The 25,902-nt window shown below is 42.0% G+C and overlaps 1 protein-coding gene and 1 pseudogene across 1 annotated transcript in view; one reads left to right on the top strand and one right to left on the bottom strand.

Annotated features, from left to right (window-relative positions):
• FAM168A (family with sequence similarity 168 member A) overlaps window positions 1-13,072 on the bottom strand; it is a 200,001-nt gene extending 186,929 nt beyond the window's left edge. The window contains exon 1 of the mRNA XM_047877052.1: window positions 12,900-13,072. The gene's annotated coding sequence lies outside the window, so the exon portion shown is untranslated. The remainder of the gene's footprint in view (window positions 1-12,899) is intronic.
• A 6,268-nt stretch (window positions 13,073-19,340) lies between these two features.
• Window positions 19,341-21,272, top strand: LOC125146677 (bifunctional purine biosynthesis protein ATIC-like; annotated as a pseudogene).
• Window positions 21,273-25,902: the final 4,630 nt, after the last annotated feature.

The following is a 25,902-nucleotide window of genomic DNA, read 5'->3' as shown; positions in this document are numbered from 1 at the left end:
GTCTATTGACTGAATAAGTCTTATACTTAAAAAAATAATTTTTCTTCTGTGTCCAACTCTCCTAGCATATGGAACATGGCATCAGATGATTCCCCTATTTAGCATAAATCCTGTTATGGTATTTTAGATTTAGGATATTGTTATTCCTTGATGTTCTGAACACTAGAACATTCAAGCTCCACTAGCCAGCCCACTGGAGAACCTCAAGCGTACGTGAGAAAGGCCAGGTTCCTTGTATCAGAGGTTAATGTGGTCTACAGCCCTGCTGCAATCAGTCTCTTCAGCTTCACCCCACCTAACTCTAGTTACACTTCTGTTCCTTATGACTCACTCTGCCCAAATATATCGGGTACTGTCATTTTCTTTTGTTTTTTTTTTTAAGATTTTTTTTTTTCAGTAATCTCTACACCTAATGTAAGGCTCAAACTCACAACCCTGAGATCAAAAGTTGCACATTCCACCAACTGAACCAGCCAGGTGCTGCGGGCACTATCATTTTCAAACTGCCTATCTCATTTTCATCCTTTCTGCCCAGCCTTAAAAGCCCAGTTCCATACATACATTTCCCCAAATATCATAGCCCCTTTGCTCCCTTTTTTTAAATTTTTAAAAAAAATTTTAGTGTTTATTTTTGAGAGAGAGAGAGAGAGAGAGAGAGAGAGAGAGCATGAGTGGGGGAGGGGCAGAGAGAGGGGGAGACAGAGAATCCAAAGCAGGCTCTAGGCTCTGAGCTGTCAGCACAGAGCCCAACATGGGTCTCTAACCTGTGAATCGCAAGATCATGACCAGAGCCAAAGTCGGACACTTAAACAACTGAGCCACCCAAGTGCCCCTCTCTTTTCTGAGCTGAGTAAGAAAAGTGCCTGTGACATGTTTGCTATGTGACAGGGAAGTCCCTTCCCCTCCCTAAGTGTTGCATTGCCCAGGCCCTCTTCTAAACCCTCTTTACTCCCCTCCTCCTTCTTTTTCCCATTTGTCCTACTGGAAGAAAGAGGGGGGCTGGGTGAAGATCAGAATTAGAAGGGATCTGGTCTGGCCAGGAAGTAAAGCATTATCAGGTTTAGGGTCACAGGGATGAGAAAGTTTACCAGACTATCCTAAATCAGACCTTGCCTTAAACATGCTGGGTGACCTTTAGTAAGTCTCTTAACTGTCCTCAATCTCAGTGTTTACATCTGTAAAATGGAAGGAATGAATCCTGCCCTGTCCCCTCAAAACGTTATTAGGAGAATCCAATAAAGCGATGAGTATGAGAGTATTTGGAGACTGTAAAGTGACACTTACAGTGCAAACCCTTCATCTAATTTGAGAATTCTCTCTCCGAATCCCTGCCAACTGTTGGTATGTAAACTTTTTACTCAGAATTAGACCATTATTAATGGATTTATTAAAGTATTTAAGGAATTAACTCCATGAAGCCAATTTAATTCCTTGATAAATTTTCTGTATAGCACAGTTAAACAATTTCTAACTTTTCTAGATCTTTTTCTATATTGAATTTTCACAAGATATATTCTTTTCTCCATCAATTTTACAAGAAAGGTCAGATTCTTCGGTTATCTTTTATCTTTACCAATTTTTACTGATTTTTGCTTCAGCTATTATGAAGTTTCTAGTCATTATTTCCACCAATTCCACCTTTTCCTGGAAGCAGTTTGAGCCATTGTCAGTTTTATTTTGTGTTGATTATGTCTACCAAGTGGAATCTTCCCAGGGGTCAACTTTGCAATGTTTAATGTTACCAACAAAGATGGGATCATTCAGTTTGCTTTTCCATCCATAATAAATGTTTACCACATGTAGTTTTAGCCATTGTCAGTTTTATTTTGTGTTGATTATTTCTACCACATCTAATTTTTTTTTTTGTTTTCTGCAACCCAAGCAAAACACACTCAAGGACAAAATGACAGTGTCAAAACACTATCCTTTGCCTGTTATTATCTGATTAACTGGGACTGTGAGATGATTTTGTCTCCACTGTGTTGATGAGTTTGTTTGAGCTCCTCTTTCTCTCAAAGCATCTCTTTAAGAGCATTGGCACACATGTGTGGGCTGGACTCTTACTTAAGAATTGCTTGCAAAAAAAAAAAAAAAAGTATTGCATTAGAATTGCAAGAAAATGGACATTACAGACCATGTTAGGAGAACCAATTTTCATTGAGCCAGCTGCTGGGCTGGCATTTAAGATCCATTATGTCATTTAATCCTTCAGCCTAAACTTCCTTTACATGCCCATTTTATAGCAGAGAAAATTGAGGCCCAGAGAGAGGAAGAGATGGCCGAATTAGGATCAGAAACCAGGCCCTGGTTTAACACTTGGTGCAATTTGAATGTTTACAAGTTCCAAAAATTATGTAACTTAATTTTTAAACTTTTGCAATCATCTTAATGGAAAATTAAATTATAATTTTAGAGTTTAGCTAAGATAAACAAGAAAAATGCATGAATATAAACAAAGCATTCTCAAAGAGCTTTTTGTAAATTAAAAATAGAATTACCATATGATCCAGTAATTCCACTGTTGGGTATTTACCCAAAGAAAACAAAAACACTAATTCAAAAAGATATATGCCCCCCTATGTTTATTTCAGCATTTATAATAACCAAAATTGAAGCAGCCCAAGTTTCCATCAATAGATGAATAGATAAAGAAGATATGGTGTGTGTGTGTGTGTGTGTGTGTGTGTGTATAATGGAATATTACTCAGTCATAAAAAAAAGACTGAAATCTTGCCATTTACAACCACATGGCTCTGGAGAGTATTATGTTAAGTGAAATAAGTCAGTCAGAGAAAGACAAATACCATATGATTTTACTCATATGTGGAATTTAAGAAACAAAATTAAAAAAGAGGCAAGCAAAAAAGAAAACCAGACTCTTAACTATAGAGAACAAATTGATAGTTACCTGGGGGGGGGGGGGGGGGTGTGGAGACATGAGTGAAACAGGTAAGGGGATTAAGAGTACTAAGTGATGAGCACTGAGTAATGTACAGAATTGTTGAATCACTATATCATATACCTGAAACACTGTATGCTAATTATCCTGGAATTAAATTGTTAAATGTTTATTTAGTTTCGAGAGAGAGACAGAACATGAGCTGGGGAGGGACAGAGAGAGAGGGAGACACAGAATCCAACGCAGGCTCCAGGCTCTGAGCTGTCAGCACAGCAGGGCTCGAACCCACGAACTACAAGATCATGACCTGAGCTGAAGTCGGCCGCTTCACCGACTAAGCCACCTAGACACCCCTTGAATTAAAATGTTTTAAATATATTTAAATTTTTTTTAATGTTTATTTTTATTTTTGAGACAGAGAGAGCATGAGTGGGAGAGAGGCAGAGAGAGAGGGAGACACAGAATCTGAAGCAGGCTCCAGGCTCCGAGCTGTCAGCACAGAGCCTGACATGGGGCTGGAACATACATACCGTGAGATCATGACCTGAGCCGAAGCCGGATGCCCAACCGACTGAGCCACCCAGGCACCCCTAAATATATTTTAAAAAGAGATTTTTTCTTGTGATAGCAAATGAGATAAGGAGTATGAAAATGTTTTGTAAATGACCAAATCCTGGACAAATGGAAGTTACTACCATTTGTGATGAAGGCTGTTATATCAACCTGTTAGGCCACCTTCCCAGAGTGCTAGAAAATTAATAACATAATAACATTCAGTAGATGAGTATCAAATGCCCATCCTAATATTTAATTCTAACAACCAATACTAAAGAATAGGATTGCATCCTATATATCTATCCTTTAAGACCCAATTCCGACATCAGGAAGCCTCTCCTCACCTTTGGTTAGGTTAGAAGCCCACTGTGCTCCCATGGACTGCTCACACTATATGTTCACTGTCTATTTACTGTCCTCAAGGACAAGGAGCAAGGTGGTCTGGTTCATCTCTGTGACCCACCTAAATCAGTTCAGCCTGGGGCTTCTCACAGCGTAAGCCTTCAGTAAATACTGGTTGAATTAATGAACAAATCAGGGGCGCCTGGGTGGCTCAGTTGGTTGAGCGTCAGACTTCGGCTCAGGTTGTGATCTCAGGGTTTGTGAGTTTGAGCCCCGCGTCGGGCTCTGTGCTGTCAGCTCAGAGCCTAGAGCCTGCTTCAGATTCTGTGTCTCTCTCTTTCTCTGCCCCCCCCTACTCACACTGTCTCTCCTTCAAAAATAAATAAACATTAAAAAAGAATAAATCAATCCATTAGGGGCTGCTAGCTGGCTCAGTCAGTGGAGCACGGGACTCTGGATCTTTGGCTTGAGAGTTCAAGGCCAACAATGGGCATAGAGATCACTTAAACATAAAATATTTTTTTAAAAATCTAAGGAAGTTTATTTTTTAATTAACATGACAAGTATATAGACCATACAATCAACAAGGGAAATAACAATAAAGCTGGGGGAAGAGTTTTTTTAAATGACAATGGAAAGATAAATTAAGGGCAAAGGTAAATCATAAATGAATCTGCACAAACGTAACAGCTATGGAAGCTTCCATGCAGCAGCAGGCAATTGGAGGAAAGAGGCTTGACATCCCAGGTTCAAATCCTAACTCAACTAGGAATGTGTGTTTAGTCACTTCCCCTCCTACACCTGATCCTTATGCATAAAATTGCTGACCATATAGAACCTCAGGGCAGATAAAAGAATTAATCAAAGTACCAGATGTTTTGCATGCTCTGAAAAGCTGACAGAAGTGAGGGCTGTTACTGATGAAGGTCAGGAGAGAATTTGCTGGGAAGTTTACGTTTAGGAAGATCCTTTACATAAAGCTGCTCAGTTCATAAACTTGAAAAAAAAAAAAAAAGCAGTCTGATTATAGTGGGTTAAATTGTGTCTCCCAGAAAGTCCCAGTTTTAACCCTCGTACATGTGAATGCGATCTTATTAGAAAGTAGAATCTTGGCTATTAAAAGTCTTAGGATGAGATCCATCCTGGATTTAGGTGGGCCCTAAATCCAGTGAGTGGAGGTGTCTTTATTAGGAAAAAGAGAAGAGATTTGAGACACAGAGACAATAAATGGGAAGGCCATGTGAAGATAGAGGCAGAGATGAGTCACGCAGCCCCAAGCTAAGGAAACACCAAGGACTATTGGAAGCCACTAGAAGCTGGGAGGGAGGCATAGATGGATTCTCCCGAAGCCTCCAGGAAGAACAAGCCTGCTAACATCTTGATTTCAGACACCTGGCCTCTCAACTGTGCAAGGATACATTTCTGTTGTTTTAAGCCACGAGTTTGTAGTAATTTGTTAAGGCAGTCCTAGGAGACCAATATACCAATTAAGCTGGAAACCCAAGTAATCAACTAATTAGCAAATATTTTAAGACCCCCCCAAAAAGATTCAGAAGAGTATATTTTGGGAAATGTTGATCAGTTCCACTTAATCTCTAAAAGCAGCTATGGAAAATTTGTGTTAACATCCATTGTCTTCAAATCCATGCCTTTTCTCTTTTTAACTAGTAGTTCTTGACCTGTCTCCTGGGGTGGCCCATACTTTGAATGAGTAGAAAGAACTCTGGTATCATACAAATTGCACAGACTTAGGAGACCAGATCTGGGTTCATATCGCAGCTCAGCCACCTAGAGGCTACCACATTGAGAAAATCATTTGTCCTTATTGAACCTCCATGTCCTCCGTTGTAAGATGTGACTAATATTATCCACTTCGTAGGGTGAAATGAATTACTTCATGTCAAGTACAGTGCCTGACCCAGGAGATTCATAACTTTGCCTTGTCCAGAGAGCAATAGAGATCTTCTCTTTTTATCTGGGTGATGTTTGGCTGGTGGAGGAAGGGAAGGAAGGAGCCACTAATTTTCATTTCAACTAGAAGGTGGGAAAGCATTCCAGAAAAAGAGAAAGAACAAGTGCTTTTATTTCCAGAAGAGCTGAGGTTCCTCTGGGTGGGATCTATGAACCCCCATAGAAGAAGATGGACAGCATTGGGTACTTATGTATTATTCATTCAGCATAAGGTACTGACCCCAGGCACAGTAACTCCTGCATTGGCTGCCTGGGATTTGGGTGGAATTGGGACCAAGAGAGAGAGGTCACTGGTACTGTAGTTATCAAATTCCAATCTGGACTGAGCTCCTTTGGGAAAGTTTACTGAAGTGGAAACGCTTGAAGTGTACTCTGAAGGATGAGGAGGAACTCATCAGACAGTGAAGGAACCTGTAGAGGGCAGAGGAAGCGTCCCTGAGTTCAGGAAAACTCAGATCAGGGGTTCTCAACCTTTTCGTGCCATGGACCCTTTAGGTAGGCTGCTAAGGCCTATGAAGCCCCTCTCAAAATAATGATTGTAAGTGCATAACATAAAATACCAGAATTATCAAAGAAACCATTTATACTGAAATACAGCGATCAAATATGAATATATATTCATTCACAAATTAAAGATCTCACTACCTAATAACCACACAGTTTCAAAGTAGTGATGAACACAAAATATGTCAGCATATTTTCAAGATATTTCAAAATATTTCAAGATATTTTGCAACAACTGTAATGTGATAGGGAAACATCTGTGATTTCTGTTGGTGACAAAATTGGAAGGTACTGCTAAGTCTACTTGTGGCTTGTCACCTATATTCAAAATGGAAAGAAAAACCAGATTTCTGTAAAGATTAATGAATATAAAAATGTAGCTCTCCCATCCAAGATCACAGCCCTCTGGACTCTCAGGCCCCAGGTTAAGAATCTCTCTTCCAAGTAGTTGGACTAGAGCATAAAAATTATGTAGGAAGGGACGACAGAGACTGGGGGCTTGTGTCTGTGACAGGAATTTTAATTTAAAAAAAATTTTTTTAATGTTTATTCATTTTTGAGAGACACAGAGTGTGAGCGGGGAGGGGTAGAGAGAGAGGGAGACAGAATCCAAAGCAGGCTCCAGGCTCTGAGCTGTCAGCACAGAGCCCAATGTGGGGCTCAAACCCACGAATCATGAGACCATGACCTGAGCCAAAGTCAGATGCTTAAGTGACTGAGCCACCCAGGTGCCCCGGGAAAGGAATTTTTTTTTTAAATATAATTAATTGTCAAGTTAGTTAACATACAGTGTATACAGTGCGCTCTTGGTTTCGGGGGTAGATTCCCATGATTCATCGTTTACATACAACACCCAGTGCTCATCCCAACAAGTGCCCTCCTCAATGCCCATCACCCATTTTCCCCTCTCCCCCACCCCCTTATTAACCCTCAGTTTGTTCCCTGTATTTAAGAGTCTCTTATGGGTTTGCTTCCCTCTCTGTTTGAAACTATTTTTTACCCCTCTCTACCCCCATCATCTTCTGTTAAGTTTCTCAAGTTCCACATATGAGTGAAAACATATGATATCTGTCTTTCTCTGACTGACTTATTTCACTTAGCATAATACCCTCCAGTTCCATCCACGTTGTTGCAAATGGCAGCATTTCATTCTTTCTCATTGCCAAGTAGTATTCCATTGTATATATAAACCACATCTTCTTTATCCATTCATCAGTTGATGGACATTTGGTTTCTTTCCATGGTTTGGCTATTGTTGAAAGTGCTGCTATAAACACTGGGGTACATGTGCCCCTGCGAATCAGCACTCCTGTATCCTTTGCAGAAATTCCTAGTAGTGCTATTGCTAGGTCATAGGGTAGTTCTATTTTTAATTTTTTGAGGAAACTTCACACTGTTTTCCAAAGCAGCTGCACCAGTTTGCAAGAGGGTTCCTGTTTCTCCACATCCTCGCCAACATCTGTTGTTTCCTGAGTTGTTCATTTTAGCCACTCTGACCAGTGTGAGGTGGTGTCTCAGTGTGGTTTTGATTTGTATTTCCCTGATGATGAGTGATGTTGAGCATCTTTCTATGCATCTGTTAGCCATGTGATAGGAATTTTTAATGGAGTGTGGGGTTCAGAAGGTAGTGCCATGCAGTTGGCAAAGACTAAGGAGCCAGCCAGAATTGAACTCCAATCCTCCTTCCTATCTCCATCCTCACAAGCTGTGTGACCTTTGGGCAAGTCACTTCATCTTTCTGCAAAATGTGGATATTCACACATACCTCCCAGGGCTGTTATGAGTGTCTAATGTAAATTTCTCTTCAACCCTACAACTCTGTAAAGAGACAAGGATTTTGCATTTTGTTTTGTTGTATTTGTTTACAACTGTATTGTCTTGGTTCTTTATGAAGGAGGAAAGCTTTAGAAAGGTTGGCAGGAGGCACTTGGGGATGGCAGGAATGAATAGAGCAAAGCGGACAAGATCAGGCAGACGAGAAGTTGTCTCTGGATGGACTGATCTTAGGTCTCAGAGAATACACTTGAGGTAAGCAAAACAGTGCAGAGAGAACAAGACTGAGGCAGGAAATCCCCCACAGGGAAGAGCCTAGAAGTAAGAGCCTCTGTCCAAATACCTATGGCCTGCCATGTTGCTGTTCTGCAAGAGATGGAAAAGTTCTGACAATAGAATAACCACCTGCTGCGTACCCACTAGTTTGCTCTCATTGTAGTCTTAAGGGGGGGGGGGGCTGTTCCTTTTTTCTCCAGTTTTAGGAAGTCTTTATCTATTGTGAACAATCACCTTTTGACAGTCAAAACTGATTTCAAAGAGGATAAATTTGCACAAATTTATCAAAGGATGCACCAAACCCATCCTTTCCAGCTCTCACATTTTCTTGTAGGCTTTTTGTTTTCTCCTAAACTTCTCTTGAAACATTCTAATCCTAACCTGGATGAATTAAGGGGAAAAGAAATGTGTCTGCATCTCACCCAAGAGAGCCTGGGAGGCTGTTTTCTGCAAAGGCTATTCAGGAGCCAATGCCTTTGAGGGTAGTGAGAGGAGATTACCAGAAGTAGGAAGGTCTGGGGCTTGGACATATGTGTGGCCTGCTGTCTGGAGGGACAGCGCATGGTAGATAGAAGGACATTGGTATCCATTAACCAAAATATTTTTCTCTACAAAAGACCAGATCCTTTGCAGGAGAAGGAGCCCATATAATGTAAGCTCTGAATTGGATTTAATTTGATTTAAATTGAATAAAGTAATATGTCATTTCTTACTTCCCTAACTTTGTGGAGTAAGATTCACACCCGCTATACAATCAACAGAAAAAACTAAAACTGACAACATCTAAATTGCACACAGTGAAATTACTCATTGACTAAAATGGATGGAAAAATCAAGGAAGCCTTCTTGACAAAATGTAGATCTGGAAAATTCATCCCAGGAAAAGTGAACTCCGTAGAAAATAGAAATAATGACCACAAAAGATAACTTACAATGGCAGAAGCTATAATTATTAAACTGTGATATGGATTTTTTAAATTGACTGGTAACACAAATCATCATTATGAAATTTATACCGAAAATTATTTTTCAGATGAAGATAATTATAGTTCAATTTAAGCAAAAATGAATAAGTTGGAAATAGATTTAATGACTGTGTAGAAAAATCAAAGGTATTGAACTGACTTAATGGGATTTGTTCTGGGAAATATTTTCTCAGTGAAAAGTAATCAATATGATATAATTCCATCAAAAATTTGTATTCATAACTACAAGACAAAAACATCCTCAGGGTCAGGTAGACTCAGCCGGTAGAGCATGCAACCTATGATCTCAAGGTTGTGAGTTTGAGCCCCACGTTGGGTGTAGAGATTACTTAAAAATAAAAATCTTTAAGGGCGCATGGGTTGCTCAGTCGGTTAAGCGTCCGACTCTTGAATTTGGCTCAGGTCATGGTCTCACAGTTTTGTGGGTTCTGCGCTGACGGTGCAGAGCCTGCTTGGGATTCTCTCTCTCTCCCCTTCTCTCTGCCCCTCCCCTGCTCATGTGCTATCTCTGTCTCTCTCAATATAAACAAAATAAACTTTAAAAAATAAAAATAAAAATCTTAAAAAAAAATTTTAATCTTTAGGGTCAAAGTGGGGACCAAATATCTGACTCTCTACTAAAGCTCCTAGAGAGAGAAAAGAAATGAAGACGGTGGCCAAACCTTTGCTGATCTACACTTTATCAAGAAGATTTCCCTGATCCTTTTATCAATTTTTCATCAATAAAAAGTTTCAGGGATGCCTGGGTGGCTCAATGGGTTAAGCGACCCACTCTTGATTTCGGCTCAGGTCATGATCTCATGCTACATGAGATCAAGCCCCACATTGGGCTCTGTGCTGACAGTACAGAGCCTGCTTGGGATTCTCTCTCTCCTTCTCTCTCTGTTCCTCCCCTGCTTGCACTCTCTCTCTTTGTCTCTCTCTCTCTCTCTCAAAATAAATCAGTAAATATTAAAAAAAATTTTCACTGTGTGTAATTTCACTGTTGTTTTATTTTTTCTGTTGATTATGTAGTCATTAGTGCCCTACAAGATAGGCCCCTGCCTTGGGGCCCTACTACTTAATATTCTCTTTGTCCATCCATTTCTCCATCTGTCCACTTAATATTTACCCACCAAACAAACACCTACTCTGTGCCAGGCCCCGGCAAAGGAATCAGGCCAGGCCCCTGCCCTCAAATAATTATAATTTTAATTATTTTTTTCTAATTCTACACTCTGTCTTGTTACTTCATAGGAGAGGACCTCCAGTACAATGTTGACTAGAAGGGATGATACTGGGCACCCTTTCCTTATTCCCATTTCAGGAGGAAATCTTTTTCTATTTTATCAGCAAGTATGATGTTAGATGTAGGTTTTTTGTGCATGCCCCTTATCAGATGAAGGAAGTTCCCTTCTATTCTTAGTTTCAAAGGATTTTATTATAAATGATTGGTGGCTTTTATCAAATTAATTTTCCACATCTCTTGAGATGATCCTATGATTTTCTTAACTTTATTCTGTTAAATTGGTGCATTATATTAATTTTCAAATGTCAGATCAACTTTGTATCCCTGGAATTAACACAATTTGGTTGTGTAGTTTAATCCTACTTATTGATCTTTAGGTTTGGCTTGCTGATAATTTGCTTAGAATTTTCACAACTTTGTTTAGCCTATAATTTTCCTTCCTGATAATGCCCTCGCTAGGTTTTTGTACCTAGGTAATGCTCATTCCATAAAATAAGTTGAGAAGTACTTCTATTTTTTCTGTCCTCTGGAAGAATCTGGACTTGGAGTTTTCTTTGTGAGAAGATTTTTTTTTAATAAAAAATTCAATTTCTTTAATAGAAAAAATTTTAATAGAAACTACTCAGTTTTCCTGTCTCCTCTTGTGTCAGTTTTAGTAGGCTGTGTTTTTCTAGTTATCTGTTCATGTCATCTGAATTTCAAGTGTGTTGGGATATAGTTACTCACCATTTCCTCCCACAATCTTTTTGATTCATGTAGGATCTGTAGGGATGACACTCTTTTCATTTCTAAATTGAGAATTATGTCTTCTCTTTTTATCCTTCAGCTATCTGGCCAAAACTTCATCAATTTTACTAGTCTTATCAGAGAATTAACATTTGGTTCTTTTAATCCTCCCTTCATATCTTTGTTTTCTATTTTATTAACTTCTTCTGTCAACTTTATTATTTTCTTCTTTCTACTTCATTTGGATTTAATTTCTGGGTGTTTTTCCTGACTAGTTGAAATAGATATTTAGATCATTTATTTTCAGCCATTGTTTTCTTTTCAATATATTCACTTGAAGCCACAAATTTCCCTCTAAACATGGCTTTAGCTACATTCCACATGTTTTGACATATTATATTTTCATTATCATTTGAATCAAATACTTTGTAATTTCTATTGTGATTTCTTTTTTGAACTTTGCATTATTTGGGGATTTTCTAGTTTTCTTTGTGTTTTTGATTACTAGCATAATCCAACTGTGGTCATTGAACATACTCTATATGATCTTAACTCTTAGAAATTCAGTTAGACTTACATTATGGCTCAGCATATCAATAAATATTCGTGTGCACTTGAAAAGAATATGTATTCTATTGTTATTGGATCCAGTGTTCTATTATGTCAATTATGTCAAAATTCTGAAGCATGTCATTCAAATTTCATTTGTCTTTATTGATATTTTTATTTGCATATTCTATCAGTTACTGAGAGAGTTGTATTAAAATATCCCAGCATAATAATGGATTTGTCTATTTGTCCTTGAGAAATAGGCCCTGCCCTAGAGGTTATCACAGTCAGATATGAGGGCTGACACAAGTAAGTAATAATTGTAAGTATATGTTTAAACATTCTAGCAAAGAGAAACCCAGGGAACATCCAATGTGTTGGTCATATAGAACTCATGGAAGTTCCCTAAATATGGATTTTGTTTTTCCCTACAAGACCTTTGTCTAAACCATGTGTCACAAACTCAAATGCCTATATTTGAAAGGAACAGGGACAATATAAAATGAAAACTTTAGATTTCTAAACTTGTATAATAGTTGAGGAAATGGGCTGAAAAAATTACTCAGCTGCAAACATGGTCAATCTTTCATGAGAAAAGAAGGATGATTCCGAGGGCAGAACCAAGACCCACAAGGAAGTATTCCCAAGTTTGGTCTGAATCACGGAAGTGCTTGATTTCAGAAGCAATGTATGCCCTGCTTGATTTCAGAATTGCTATGGACCAGTGACTCCTGTGTACCTGTTTCCTCTCTATTTGAGCAGGAAGGTCGATAGCAGTTACCTTGGTCCTGCTTGGGATGTTGGGCAGGTAGAGAGAAGACAACTTGTCTCTCATTTGCAGGTGTTTGGATAAAGCAGAACTGTACTTGATGAGACTACTTGAGGAACTACTCCCAAGGAGACTTGTTTTCATCTGAATTTGACTAAAATGACAAAATTCAGGATTTCAAGTTGATACTGTGATGGGATGAGACTTTCAGGGCCTTACAGGAAGGTGAGAGTATTTTGCATGTAGGAGAGACACAAGTCATTGGGGCTAAGAAGGCAGATTATGTTATCCAGCCTCGAAGATGGCCTCCATAATTCTTACCTGTGATAGAGGGTAACTTCTAAGATGAGGTCATAAAAAGCATTGTGGCTTCTGCCTCACTCTGTCTCGGATCTTAGAAGGTGGCTGCCATGTCATGAGAACAGATCCACATTCTGAGGAACTGAGACCTCCTGCCAATAACCAAGCTTCCCATAGAGCCTTCAGATGACTGCAGCCCTGGCTGATGTCTTGACAGCAACTTCATGAGAACCTAGAGCCAGAACTAGTTAGTTAAGCCATTTCCAATCCTTGACACAGAAAATATGTGAGACAATACACATCTATAGTTTCAGGCCACTACATTTGGGTGTAATTTCTTACACAGAAATAGATAATTTATACTCCCACTTGGATGGCTCACACTTGAACTTTAAAGAACTACATCTATTTACAGCATAGAGGATGATTGTTATGGCAATTGAACTTACATCATCACTAGTACACTAATACATCATCAATGATACAAAGCTGTCCCTCTGAATGAACCATTTCTTGAGCCTCATCACACACCCCATCCTTCACCTGCTGTCTCCCACTCATCCTCCAGGATTTATCTAAACTATTTCCATCTCTAAGAAGCCTCCTATTCCCAGGGACAGAGAGACCCTATGTTTTCCTCTGCAGCAGCACTGGTCACTCTAAGCAGAAACTGGCTAGGTTTAGGTCTGCCTTGTGTAGCAGATGTCAAGCAACTTGAAGGCAGGACCTAGGCATGGGGCCAGGCACGGGACAAGTAGGGAGAGTCAGTGAGTGCTTACTAAATGATTTAATGAGTTTGGAAGCAGTTTCTCACCCCTGGGGGCCTTGGTGAATTTTTAGGGCGTCTGTGAAATGGAATTCCTGTACTCTTGAGGTCTTCAGGTACCTTAAGGGAAGACTCAGTGGACCCCTGGGGAACTCCTTTGTACTCCTTTGTTAGGCCCACAACCATCTCAAAAGACAGACACCTCTTAAGGAGATTTTCAGGAAAGGCTCAGGGATTCATGGTTGTAAGGAACAAAACCATGACAAAAATTTCTGGCTGATTTAAGAGAAGGAATTTATTAAAGGAATATGGGACTAGGAGTGCCAGGGTAGCTCAATTGGTTGAGCACCCGACTCTTGATCTAGACTGAGGTCATGATCTCATGTTCATATGGGTTCAAGCCCCACATGAGGCTCTGTGCTGACAGTGTGGAGCCTTCTTAGTTTTCTCTCTCTCCCTCTCTCTCTCTCTGCCCCTTGCCTGATCTGTCTCTCTCTCTCAAAATAAATAAACTTAAAGAAAAGAATATGGGAATAGCACATAAAAAGATGCTCAACATCTTTAGTTGTTAGGGAAATGCAAATCAAAACCACAATGAAATCCTTCAAATTCACTGGAATGACTAACAATTTAAAAGACGGATAATAACAAGTGTTGGCAAAGATGTGGAGAAATTGGAAACTCCATACATTGTTGGTAGGAATGTAAAATGGTGTAGCTTCTGTGGAAAACAGACTGGCAGGTCCTCATAGTTAAACATGGAGTTATCATATGACCCAGCAATTCCACTCCTAGGTATATATCCAAGAGAAATTAAAACATATGTCCATACAAGAATGTGTACAAGAATGTTCACAGCAGCACTATTCATAATAGTCAAAGAACAGAAACAACCCAAATGTCCATCAATTAATGAGTAGACAAAATACAGTATATCTATATAATGGAATGTTATTTCACATAAAAAGTAATGGAGTACTAATACTACATGCCACAACATGGATGAACCTTGAAAACACTATGCTACATGAAAGAAACTAGTCACAAAAGACTACATATCGTATAATTATATTTATATGAAATGCCCAGAGTAGGTAAATCCATAAGTACACATAGTAGCTTAGTGGTTGCCTAGGGATTAGAGGGTGCTGTGGGTTGAATTGTGTCCCCCCCAAAAGATATGTTAAGGTCCTAGCCCCTGGTACCTATGAACGTGACCTTATTTGGAAATAGGGTCTTTGAAAACATAATTAAGATGTAAACTAAGAGGGGCACCTGGGTGGCTCAGTTGGTTGAGCCTCCAACTTCGGCTCATGTCATGATCTCATAGCTCGTGAGTTCGAGCCCCGCGTCAGACTCTGTGCTGACAGCTCAGAGCCTGGAGCCTGCCTCGGATTCTGTGTCTCCCTCTCTCTCTGCCCCTAACCCACTCACATTCTGTCTCTGTCTCTCTCAAAAATAAATAAACATTTAAAAAAAGATGTAAACTAAGATAAGGACTATCGAGTAGGTTATGTTCTTTTTTTTATGTTTATTTATGTTTGAGAGAGAGTGGGTGTGCACACGTGAGTGTGGTAGGGGCAGAGAGGTGGGGACAGAGGATTTGAAGCAGGCTCTGCACTGACAGCAGAGAGCCCAATGTGGGGCTCGAACTCACAAACCATGAGATTATGACCTGAGCTGAAGTCAGATGCTTACCAAATGAGCCATCCAGGCCCCCCAGGGTATGTTCTTAAACTAATATAAGTGATGTCTTTATAAGAAGAGAACAGACACACAGAGAGACGCACAGAGAGATGAATGCCACGTGAAAACATAAGACACAGAGGAGAATGTCACTTGGTAACAGAGACAGCAATTGCAGTGATGTACCTGCAAGCCAAGGAGCACTGGGGATTGCTGGCAACAGCAGAAGCTAACCGAAAGGCTGGAACAGATTCTCCCCTAGAGCCTGCAGAGAGAGCCTGGTCCTACCAGCACCTTGATTTTGGACTAGACTCCAGAACTATGAGAGAATACATTTCTGTTTCTTGAGGCCACCCAGATACTTTGTGTTATGGCAGCCTTAGCAAAGTAGTACAGGTGACTAGGGAGAAATGGGGAGTGATTCCAAGGTGTATGGCCTTTTTGGGGGGGGGTGATGAAATGAAATGTTCTAAAATTCATTGTGGTGGGACACCTGGGTGGCTCAGTTGGTTAAGCATCCAATTTTAGCTCAGGTCATTATCTCATGGTTCATGAGTTCGAGCCCTGTGTCAGTCTCTACTCTGACAGTGTAGAGCCTGCTTGAAATTCTCTCTCTCTCTCTGTCCCTCCCTTACTCACTCCATCTTTCTCCAAATAAATAAATAAATAAATAAACTTTAAAAAATCAAAATAAAATTGATTGTGGTGATGGTTGCACAATTCTGTGAATATACTCAAATCACTGAACTGTTTATTGAGATATATCTGTTACATATACGTATATATGTGTATACACACACACACATATATATGTGTATGTGTATGTATATGTATATATGTGTATACACACACACACACATATATATGTGTGTGTGTGTGTATACACATATATACATATATATATACATTTTATTTTATTTTTTTCTTCAGTACCAGGGTGCCTGGGTGGCTCGGTCAGTTGGGCATCTGACTTCGGCTCAGGTCATCATCTCATGGCTTGTGAGTTCGGGCCCTGCGAGGGGCTCTGTGCTGACAGCTCAGAGCCTGGAGCCTGCTTTGGATTCTGTCTTCATCTCCCTTGCCCCTCCCCCACTTGCACATTTTCTCTCTCTCTCTCTCTCTCTCTCTCTAATATAAATAAGCGTTAAAAAAATTTTTAAGTGGTATTGGGGAGCTCACAGAATCAACAAGAGTCAAACGGAACCAGGTATAGCGCCAAAAATATCACCTCAAATCATATGAAACTGGTCTGGGGAGAACCCCACAGTTGCTTTCTGAAGGATTAGCCACTACAGATTTAAAAATTATTATTAAATGAAGCAGGTCCTCTTTTTTATATCAAGGAGATGTATAATTTACATATAACAAATTGCATTCATTTGAAGTGTATAGTTTGATGAGTTCTGACTAATGTATATATCCCGTGTGACCACTATCACAGTCAAGATACAAGATATTTTCATCACCCCCAGAAGTTTCTCTGTGCCCCTTTACAGAGAGTTAGTTCCCTGTAGAGGGAAGCTCCACCTCCAGCCCAAGGCAAGTACTGATCTGTATCCTGTCCACTTCCTGAGCCTGCTTCTCCAACCTTCCCATCAATTCTGTAGACCACCCAACACCCTTCCGATAAATTCCTTTTCTTTAAGTGAGCCAGAACTGGCGTCTGTTCACAACCAAACATCCTGGCTGATAAAACAGGGAGAAAACAAAGTAAGGAGAAGGGAGGAAAAAAGTAACTCAGACAAAATCTATCCACCCAGATATATAAAGTGCAAAACCAGAGGAAAACAACTCATATATTCCTCAGGGATACATCCCCTTTTGGGTAAACCCATAAAGAAAACCAAAGGCATGACTGTGCAGTCTGGGTTATGGGTTGGCAAGTGTTCTCGGTACCTCCCGCTGCTGTGAAGAGAGTGGACTCCCCCGCCCCACTGAGGTTGAGCTTGGCCATATGACTTACTTGGACCAGCCGAATATTAGTAAACACGAGATGAGCAGTGCCTTAAACGTGCTTGTGCTGCTGTTTGCCGTGGCTCTCCCACTTCAGTGAGCTGCCAGGAAGAGAATAGGCACCAGGTAGACTCTGATCCTAGTAGGGTGGGAGACACGTGGGGCAGACCTGGGTCCAGTTCTGCAGTCTGGAGCCCACCCAGACAACCCACGGCCTGAAGTAGAGCCACCCCACTAAGCCCAACCTAGATTAGTGCAACCTGCAGACCGTGAGAGTGAGGCAAAGGCTTGTTGAGCTGTGAGGCAATACGTGGCATTTTTGTGGCAACAACTGACGAACACAGTGAGCAACAGCCATTTCGGGAAGGGAAAGGAAGGGATGTGATCAGGGCTTCAAAGTATTCAGGCTGAGTGGTGGGCTTACAAGTGTCCCTCACATCGTTATTTAAACTATACACATCTATTATACATACTCTGTTATTCACAATTTTTTTTCACAGCTTAAAAAAAAAGTGAGGGAGGAGTGTGGGGCCAAGGCCTACAGCAAGCGTTTCTGGGCTGAATGGAAGGTGGCTTGGGAGCGGGTGGGCAGATATGAAGGGCTGGTGCAAGAGGAGGATGGTGGGGACTGCACGGAGCCGAGTGCAGAGATAGGCAAGAGTGGTGAAAAGACAGTGCTTGGATCCAGATGGTAGAATATTAGATTTTACTTCCTACTTCATCCTTCTCTGGATTTCCCAAATTTTCTACCATGGACATGTATGACTTTTGTAATCAGAGAAAAGAACAAAAATGTAATGGGAGACGCAGGGGGTCACTTCCCAGCAGGCATTCTCTCCTTCCCTGTTGATAGCATGAATCATGGTCCAAGTCAGCCATGGTCACATTTCCCTGTTCCCTGTGGCTGGGTCAGTGGAGCCTGGGTGCCCCAGTTCTGACCAGCGAAATGAGAGGGGATGTCCCCTGGTGGGAGGTGGGGGCAGAGTTTTGAGAATGATTTCTCTCTGTGATAAAAAAGAGGATAGACAAGGAGGGAAGATTTTGGATGTTGTTGCATAATGGCGTGATATTTGGATCTGCAGCAGCCATCTTGCAACCTTGAGGGGAGATGTTGCCAAGGTGGGTGGCTGAGGGGAGAGATGGCAAGGTCCTGTGGGACAGGTTATGCACTGAGTCAATCCAGGGACTTTTCTGCTGACTTCTTGTTAAATGAGATTATGAAAATTCTACAGCTTAAGTTGCTTTTGGCTTAAAGTTTTGTTTTGTTTTGTTTTGTTTTTAGTAATCTCTACACACAACATGGGGCTCAAACCCATGACCTGGAGATCAAGAGTCACATGCTCTTCCAACTGAGCCAGCCAGGTACCCCTTAAGTCACTTTTGGTTAGGAAGACTCAATTACAATGACAACATCCTAATTGACACAGAATGTTTTTTCAAGTGTAAGGTGAGATACATCTGATGGCCTTAGAGATTCATTCATCTCCCTAGACAGCTAGCCTCATGATCTCAGCTACAGGATTTTAGGGGCTCCCCCTTTCTTTCTTTCTTTTTTTAAGGATTTTATTTAAGTAATCTCTACACCCAACATGGAGCTGGAACTCACAACCCTGAGATCAAGAGTCACATGCTCTACCAACCGAGCCAGCCAGGTGCCCCATAGGAGTTCCCCTTTTCTAACTAGGCTACTTCCTTGACAGAGGTACTTCCAATGTGACATAGTCATATAGCTGTTCTCTCCCCATACCCATTCTTTTTAAAAGTTCCTGGGCACCTGGGTGGCTCAGTCGGTTAAGCAGAGGACTTTGGCTCAAGTCATGACCTCATGATGAGTGTGAGCCCTGCATCGGGCTCACTGGTGTCAGTATAGAGCCTGATTAGGATCCTCTGTCCCCTCTCTCTCAATCCCTTTCCTGCTCATGCTCTCTCTCTTTTTCTGTCTCTCAAAAATAAACATTAGCCTGCCTGATCCTGCGTGTTCTGGCCACTCTGTGCCCTTCTGCATTTGGCATCGCCACAGCTGCCCTCATTCACTCCCCACCCTGCCACCCGCAGCCATGGCACCAGGCCAGCTCGCCTAGTTTAGTGTCTCTGACAAAATGGGCCTCGTGGAATTTGCCAGAAACCTAACTTCTGTTGGTGTGAATCTGATCGTTTCTGGAGGGACTGCAAAAGCTCTCAGGGATGCTGGTCTGGCAGTCAGAGATGTCTCTGAGCTGACGGGATTTCCTGAAATGTTAGGGGGCCGTGTGAAAACCTTGCATCCTGCAGTCCATGCCAGTATCTTGGCTCATAATATCCCAGAAGATAATGCTGACATGGCCAGACTTGACTTCAATCTTATCAGGGTTGTCGTCTGTAATCTGTATCCCTTTGTGAAGACAGTGGCTTCTCCAGATGTAACTGTTGAGCAGATTGATATTGGTGGAGTAACCCTCCTGAGAGCAGCAGCCGAAAACCACGCTCGAGTGACAGTAGTATGTGAACCCGAGGACTATGTGGCCACGTCCACAGAGATTCAGAACTCCGACAGTTAAGACACCCACTTGGAGACTAGACGCCATTGAGCCTTGAAGGCTTTCACTCGTACGGCACAATATGAGGAAGCAATTTCAGATTACTTCAGGACACAGTATAGTAAAGGAATATCTCAGATACCCTTGAGGTATGGAATGAATGCTCACCAAACTCCTTCTCATCAAAAGCACTGAAGCCCAATCTTCTCATCACAGTTCTAAATGGAGCCCCTGGATTTATAAATTTGTATATAGTGAAGGAACTCAAAGAAGCTTTAGACATTCCTGCTGCTGCCTCTTTCAAACATGTCAGCCCATCAGGTACTGCTGTTGGAAATTCCACCAAGTGAAGATGAGGCCAAAGTCTGCATGGTCTACGATCTGTATAAAACCCTTACACTCTGGGGCGCCTGGGTGGCTCAGTTGGTTAAGCATCCTACTTCAGCTCAGGTCATGATCTCACAGTTTGTGGGTTCAAGCCCCGTGTTGGGCTCTGTGCTGACAGTGCGGAGCCTGCGTGGGATTCTCTCTCTCTCTGTCTCTCTCTCTCTCAAAAATATATAAAAAAAACAACAACAACCCTTACGCTCATATCAACTGCATATGCAAGAGCAAGAGGGGCTGACGGGATGTCTTCACTTGGTGACTTTGTTGCATTATCTGATATTTGTGATGTCCCTACTGCCAAAATTATCTCCGGAGAGGTATCGGATGGTATTGTTGCCCTAGGATATGAAGATGAAGCTCTGAAAATACTTTCCAAAAAGAAAAGTGGGAACTACTGTGTTCTTCAGCTGGACCAGTCTCACAGTCCAGATGAAAACGAAGTTCCAACTCTCTTGGGTCTTCATTTAAGTCAGAAGAGAAATAATGGCGTCATCGACAGGTCATCATTTAGCAATGTTGTGATCGAGAATAAAGATTTGCCAGTGTCTGCGCTCAGAGACTTCATTGTAGCCACCAATGCCGCGAAGTACACGCAGTCTAACTCCATGTGCTATGCCAGGAATGGTCAGGTTATCGGTATTGGAGCAGGACAGCAGTCCCGAATACACTGCACGACCTTGCAGGGGATAAGGCAAACTATTGGTGGCTTAGACATTATCCACAAGTGTTTTCAATGAAGTTTAAAACTGGAGTGAAGAGAGCAGAAATCTCCAATGCCATTGATCAGTGTGTTACCAGAACCATAGGCGAGGATGAAGATTTGGTAAAGTGGAAGGTACTGTTTGAGGAAGTCCCTGAACTACTACTAACTGAAGCAGAGAAGAAGGAATGGGTTGAGAAACCTAATGAAGTTTCTATCAGCTCCGATGCCTTCTTTCCTTTCAGGGGTAACGTAGACAGAGCTAACAGGAGTGCTGTGGCATAGCTGCTCCTTCCGGCTCTGCTGCTGACAAAGTTGTGATTGAGGCTTGTGATGAACTGGGAATCATTCTTGCACATACGAATCTTTGGCTCTTTCATCATTGATTTCATTGCACAGCATTTTATGGTTTGTTCCATAAATCGCATGTGACATTTTGACAAATACATTTTTAAAAAATTAAAATATTAAGTCTTAGTCAAAACAAATAAATAAACATTTTTAAAAATCCCTTCTTTTTTAATCACTCATGCCAGCCAAGTGTGTTCCTCCTCCATCTCAACATTACTGGAACAGGGCCCTTTCTACTGAGACTCTGGCGACAGGGCAGTGAGAAGTACGTTCCAGGGGCTGCTTGTCCCCTACTCTCTGCCTGTATGGTTCCCCTTTTCATGTCCTATTTAATATCTGCACTGCTGAGTAGGGCTAGTGGTAAGTGTCCCATAACCTTTTTGCATGACAAAATATCACACAAGGAGGAAACGGAAAGATAGTGACAGTGAAGCAGACATAACCTAAAATTGACTGATGTCACTATTTACAGATTGCAACCGGTTCTGTCCTCTGGACCAGCCTGCTCCTCAACTTGCATGTTGATTAAGCGCCAGGTGTGAGAGGTGAGAGTCAAGGTCTTTAGAGCAGTGGCCAGGTCTACTTGTGGAGACCTCCCCAGTGGGCCCACTCCTCATGGCCCTTCCTTTACCAGGTCTTCTTTCAAGAAATCACCAGTTCCTTCCATCTCCCCAAAGAGTGAACCTTTTTTTTTTTTAATTTTATTTATTTTGAGAGAGAGAGGGTACATACAAGTGGGGGAGGGGCAGAGAGAGGAAGAGAGGATCCCAAGCAGGCTCGGGGCCAGGAACCAGGGCCAGATGTGGGGCTCCATCCCATCAACCGTGAGACCATGACCTGAGCCAAAACCAAGAGTCGGGAGTTTAACCGACTGAATCACCCATGTGCCCCAGGAGTGAGCTTTTAAAAACAGAAATCACATCACACCATTTCCTTGTCAGAAGCTCTCCACAGCTTTCATGGGACTTGGTATGTGTTCGTTCCTGTCTGCTCACCTGGGTGGGAGGTACCCCAGAAATCTGAGGATCCGGGACGAGCCCCCAGTTTTTATTGAAGCCTCCTACACAGCTCGCCTTCTCCCACAGGACCTGAGAGGAGGGAGAAGCTCCAGAGAAATGGGGCTTCATGGCTTCAGCCACATAGACATGTCTAGTGTCCTCCCAAATACTGTGTTCTGAGAATTCCAAGGCCACAATCTCTAACAACGGTTGTTCTTTAGGAGGAACCTTCAGTTGCCCCTCCCCACTCCCCATCCTAACTATCTCCTCCCCATGAAGGACAGACTGCTAGTGGAAATCATCTACCAACCACAGGGCTAACTTTATAGGTACTACCCATGCAGGTCACGTTGGCTATAAGCAGTGCTCTAAAAATGCCAGCCCAGAACAGAGGCCACTTTATCAGGTTCTGCACCTTGGCTTAAGCTTTGGAAAAGTCCTGCACTGACACCCCGTGCCCAGCTTCGGTGCAGTAACCAAATATGGCCACAAGAGGGAAGTAATGCATCTTCCCAACTGCAGGGGTTTGGCTTCCACCAGGAACAGCTCAGATGTGTTCACCCTGCTAAAGCAGAAGGGCCAGATGGAGATCTGCGGGTGTTCTGTGAAGGCAGATAACCTGATGAGCCTTTAAAATGACATTCTTTAAATACTTGCTCAAATGTATTTCGTGGGGAAGAAAAGAAACTGCTTTTCTAAATAAATAAAAAACTAAAACATTATATATGTAAATACATATATAAGTATGTAAATACAATATAGTTTTTTTAATGTTTATTTACTTACTTTTGAGAGAGACAGAGTGTGATCCGGGAAGGGGCAGAGAGAGAGGGAGACACAGAATCCGAAGCAGGCTCCAGGCTCTGAATGTCAGCACAGAGCCCAGTGCAGGGCTCGAGCTCACAAACTGTGAGATCGTGACCTGAGCCAAAGTCAGACGCTCAACTTACTGAGCTACCAGGTACCCCCAGTATGTAAATACAATATAAATAAACATATATACACATACTCCTTGTGGGTAGCAACTAGGAGGGTCATAAAGGAGACTGGTGGTGTTTCTTGATCTGGGTGCCAGTTACACAGGTAGGGTTCATTTTGTGAAAGTCCATCAAACTGTACTATGATTTGTGTACTTATCTGTCAGTATGCTGTGCCTCAAGAAAAGTTTATTAAAAAATCAATGGTCAGGGGCATCTGGGTGACTCCATCGGTTAAGCATCCAACTTCAGCTCAGGTCATGATCTCATAGTCCGGTTTAAGCCTTGCGTCAGGCTCTCTGGTAACAGCTCAGAGCCTGGAGGCTGCTTTGGATTCTGTGTCTCCCTCTCTCTCTCTCTGCTCTGCTCAGCTCGCTCTGTTTCCTTCTCTCTCTCTCTCAAAAATAAACATTTTTAAAAAATCAATGATCAATTAAAAACTATACTCTTTATGTTCAAAATAAGAGGCTTATGCAAAAATGACAACAAGTTTTTGAGAATTAATAGGTAATCTATTCACAAGTTTCAAAATTCAAATGATACCAAAGGGTGAATGAAAATCTCCCCTACTCCTGTTCTTTAGGCACTCAGTTCCCGGCTCTAACACTTATCTATTATTGTGCAATAAATTGGTCCAAACTCAGTGGCTTAAAGCAACAACCACTGTATTTGCTCATGACTCTGTGGGTCAGTGATTTGGGCTGGACCCAGCTGGGCAGGGCTTCTGCTGGCTTTGCCTGGGATGAATCATGCTGCTTCAGTTTTTTGGCTGATGGATTGAGGCTACAGGCCTAAGATGGCCTCACTCACAGGTGTGACTGTTCAGGCTGGCTGTCTGGGGGCCTCTCTTTCCCCGTGATCGCTCTCATCTTCAAGGAAGCTTCTTTGCCTGGTGGTAAGAACGGAAACTGCAAGGCTTCCTAGGCCCAGAGCTCTGACATCACTTCAGTGGCATTCTATTGGTTAAAGCAGGTAACCGGCCAGACAGCTTTGAGAGTGGGCAAAAACAGACTCCACCTCTTGATGGGAGAACAGCACAGTCACATTGCAAAAGGCCACACACACAAGGACTGGGAGGAATTTGTGACCATTTTTTTGCAATCTACCACATCTCCCATGGAAATTCTTACATAGCCCTCTAGAAATATTTTGTCCGTGTTTAAACAAATGCATATGTACATAAGTATATGTGTTTAATATTTATATAAAATTCATATATATGCAAATGCCTCCACTTCAAGTTAGACACCTAAGAGCCTTTCCTAAATTCTTCCTTTCCCTCAGGATCTACACCCAGTCCATCAACCGGCTAATTAAAAACTCCAAAGTGGGGGCGCCTGGGTGGCGCAGTCGGTTAAGCGTCCGACTTCAGCCAGGTCACGATCTCGCGGTCCATGAGTTCGAGCCCCGCGTCGGGCTCTGGGCTGATGGCTCGGAGCCTGGAGCCTGTTTCCGATTCTGTGTCTCCCTCTCTCTCTGCCCCTCCCCCGTTCATGCTCTGTCTCTCTCTGTCCCAAAAATAAATAAACGTTGAAAAAAAAAAAAAAAACTCCAAAGTGCATGCAAAATTTATCCACTTCTCGCCATCTTGTTCTAGTGCTTGTGAAGGCACCCTTGATGGTTGCTCGCATGACACTCGTGCTGATTCAGATCCTTGCACAGGCCACAGGGACCTTCCAAGGCGTCAGGCCCTCCTCCTGTGGGCGTCATTCTGAACTTGATGGGCACTGAGTTCTTTGCATTCCCTCCTTGTGTTCAGTTACTGTTCTCAAAACATAAATATTTTCTATATGGAGAGGTGTAGTACAGAGCTCTAACTCCAGCCACGAGCTGTGGCAGAACCGCGCCCTGTGTTCTGGTATTGCGAACCAGTTCATGTGAGGGAACTGAGGCCTTGGTGTCTTTTCCTGCAGGCAGAGTTCACTCAGTAAGATTCCACCAACCAAGAATGTTGTAACAGTCTGACCTCACTGCTTCTGGGAGGCTCTAGCAAATTTTCCCACTTCCTCCCCAGAAACCAGATCAAGGGGTGTGAAGATGGGGTGTCTTTTTCAAGACACCAGAGTCCAGTGTCATCCTCTACTTAGAATATTGGTATCTATTGACCCTACATTTACCTCATGAAAGGAGCCATTCAAGAGACTTCTTCCTAAATAAAGTTCTGTTCCCAGGAGTCTTGTTGTCTAAACCCAAATGTATTGGCTATTGTTCCCAGCAGCCCTTCCTCCCCTCCTACCCCTTCATTTTGGAAACAGAACTTGCTCTATATGGGCACATGACAAAAGCTGGGCCAGTCAGAATCCTTCCCTGGGATATTTTCCTCCTGGAGCTGGCGGGTAGGAAAGAATGCAATAGACACAGAGCCTGGAGCAAAGAGTGAGAACATACTTTTTGCTTAAGCTAGAGCCAGCTTTCTGCGTGTACAACCAGAAACTGCCTAATACAGGCCATTTCTGAAAGTTCCTCCTGATCAGGCACACTTCTCTGTAAAGGACTGGGATGTATGCCATTTTTTATGACTAGAAGACAAATGTGTTAGAGTTCATATTGAAAGTACCCGTACCCCTACTGCTAAAGCATAACACTAAAATGTAATCCCCAAAATACTTTCTGTTATCATCAGGCTTTCTTCCCCTTTGGAAGTGGAATGGGTTGCCTAGACAGGATATGTGTGTAAAAGGGCCATGGTA

Source organism: Prionailurus viverrinus, chromosome D1, assembly GCF_022837055.1.
Source record: "Prionailurus viverrinus isolate Anna chromosome D1, UM_Priviv_1.0, whole genome shotgun sequence".
Classification (NCBI taxonomy): domain Eukaryota; kingdom Metazoa; phylum Chordata; class Mammalia; order Carnivora; family Felidae; genus Prionailurus; species Prionailurus viverrinus.
The sequence above is the reverse complement of the archived record's forward strand: the minus strand, read 5'-3'. Positions and strand labels throughout refer to the sequence as shown.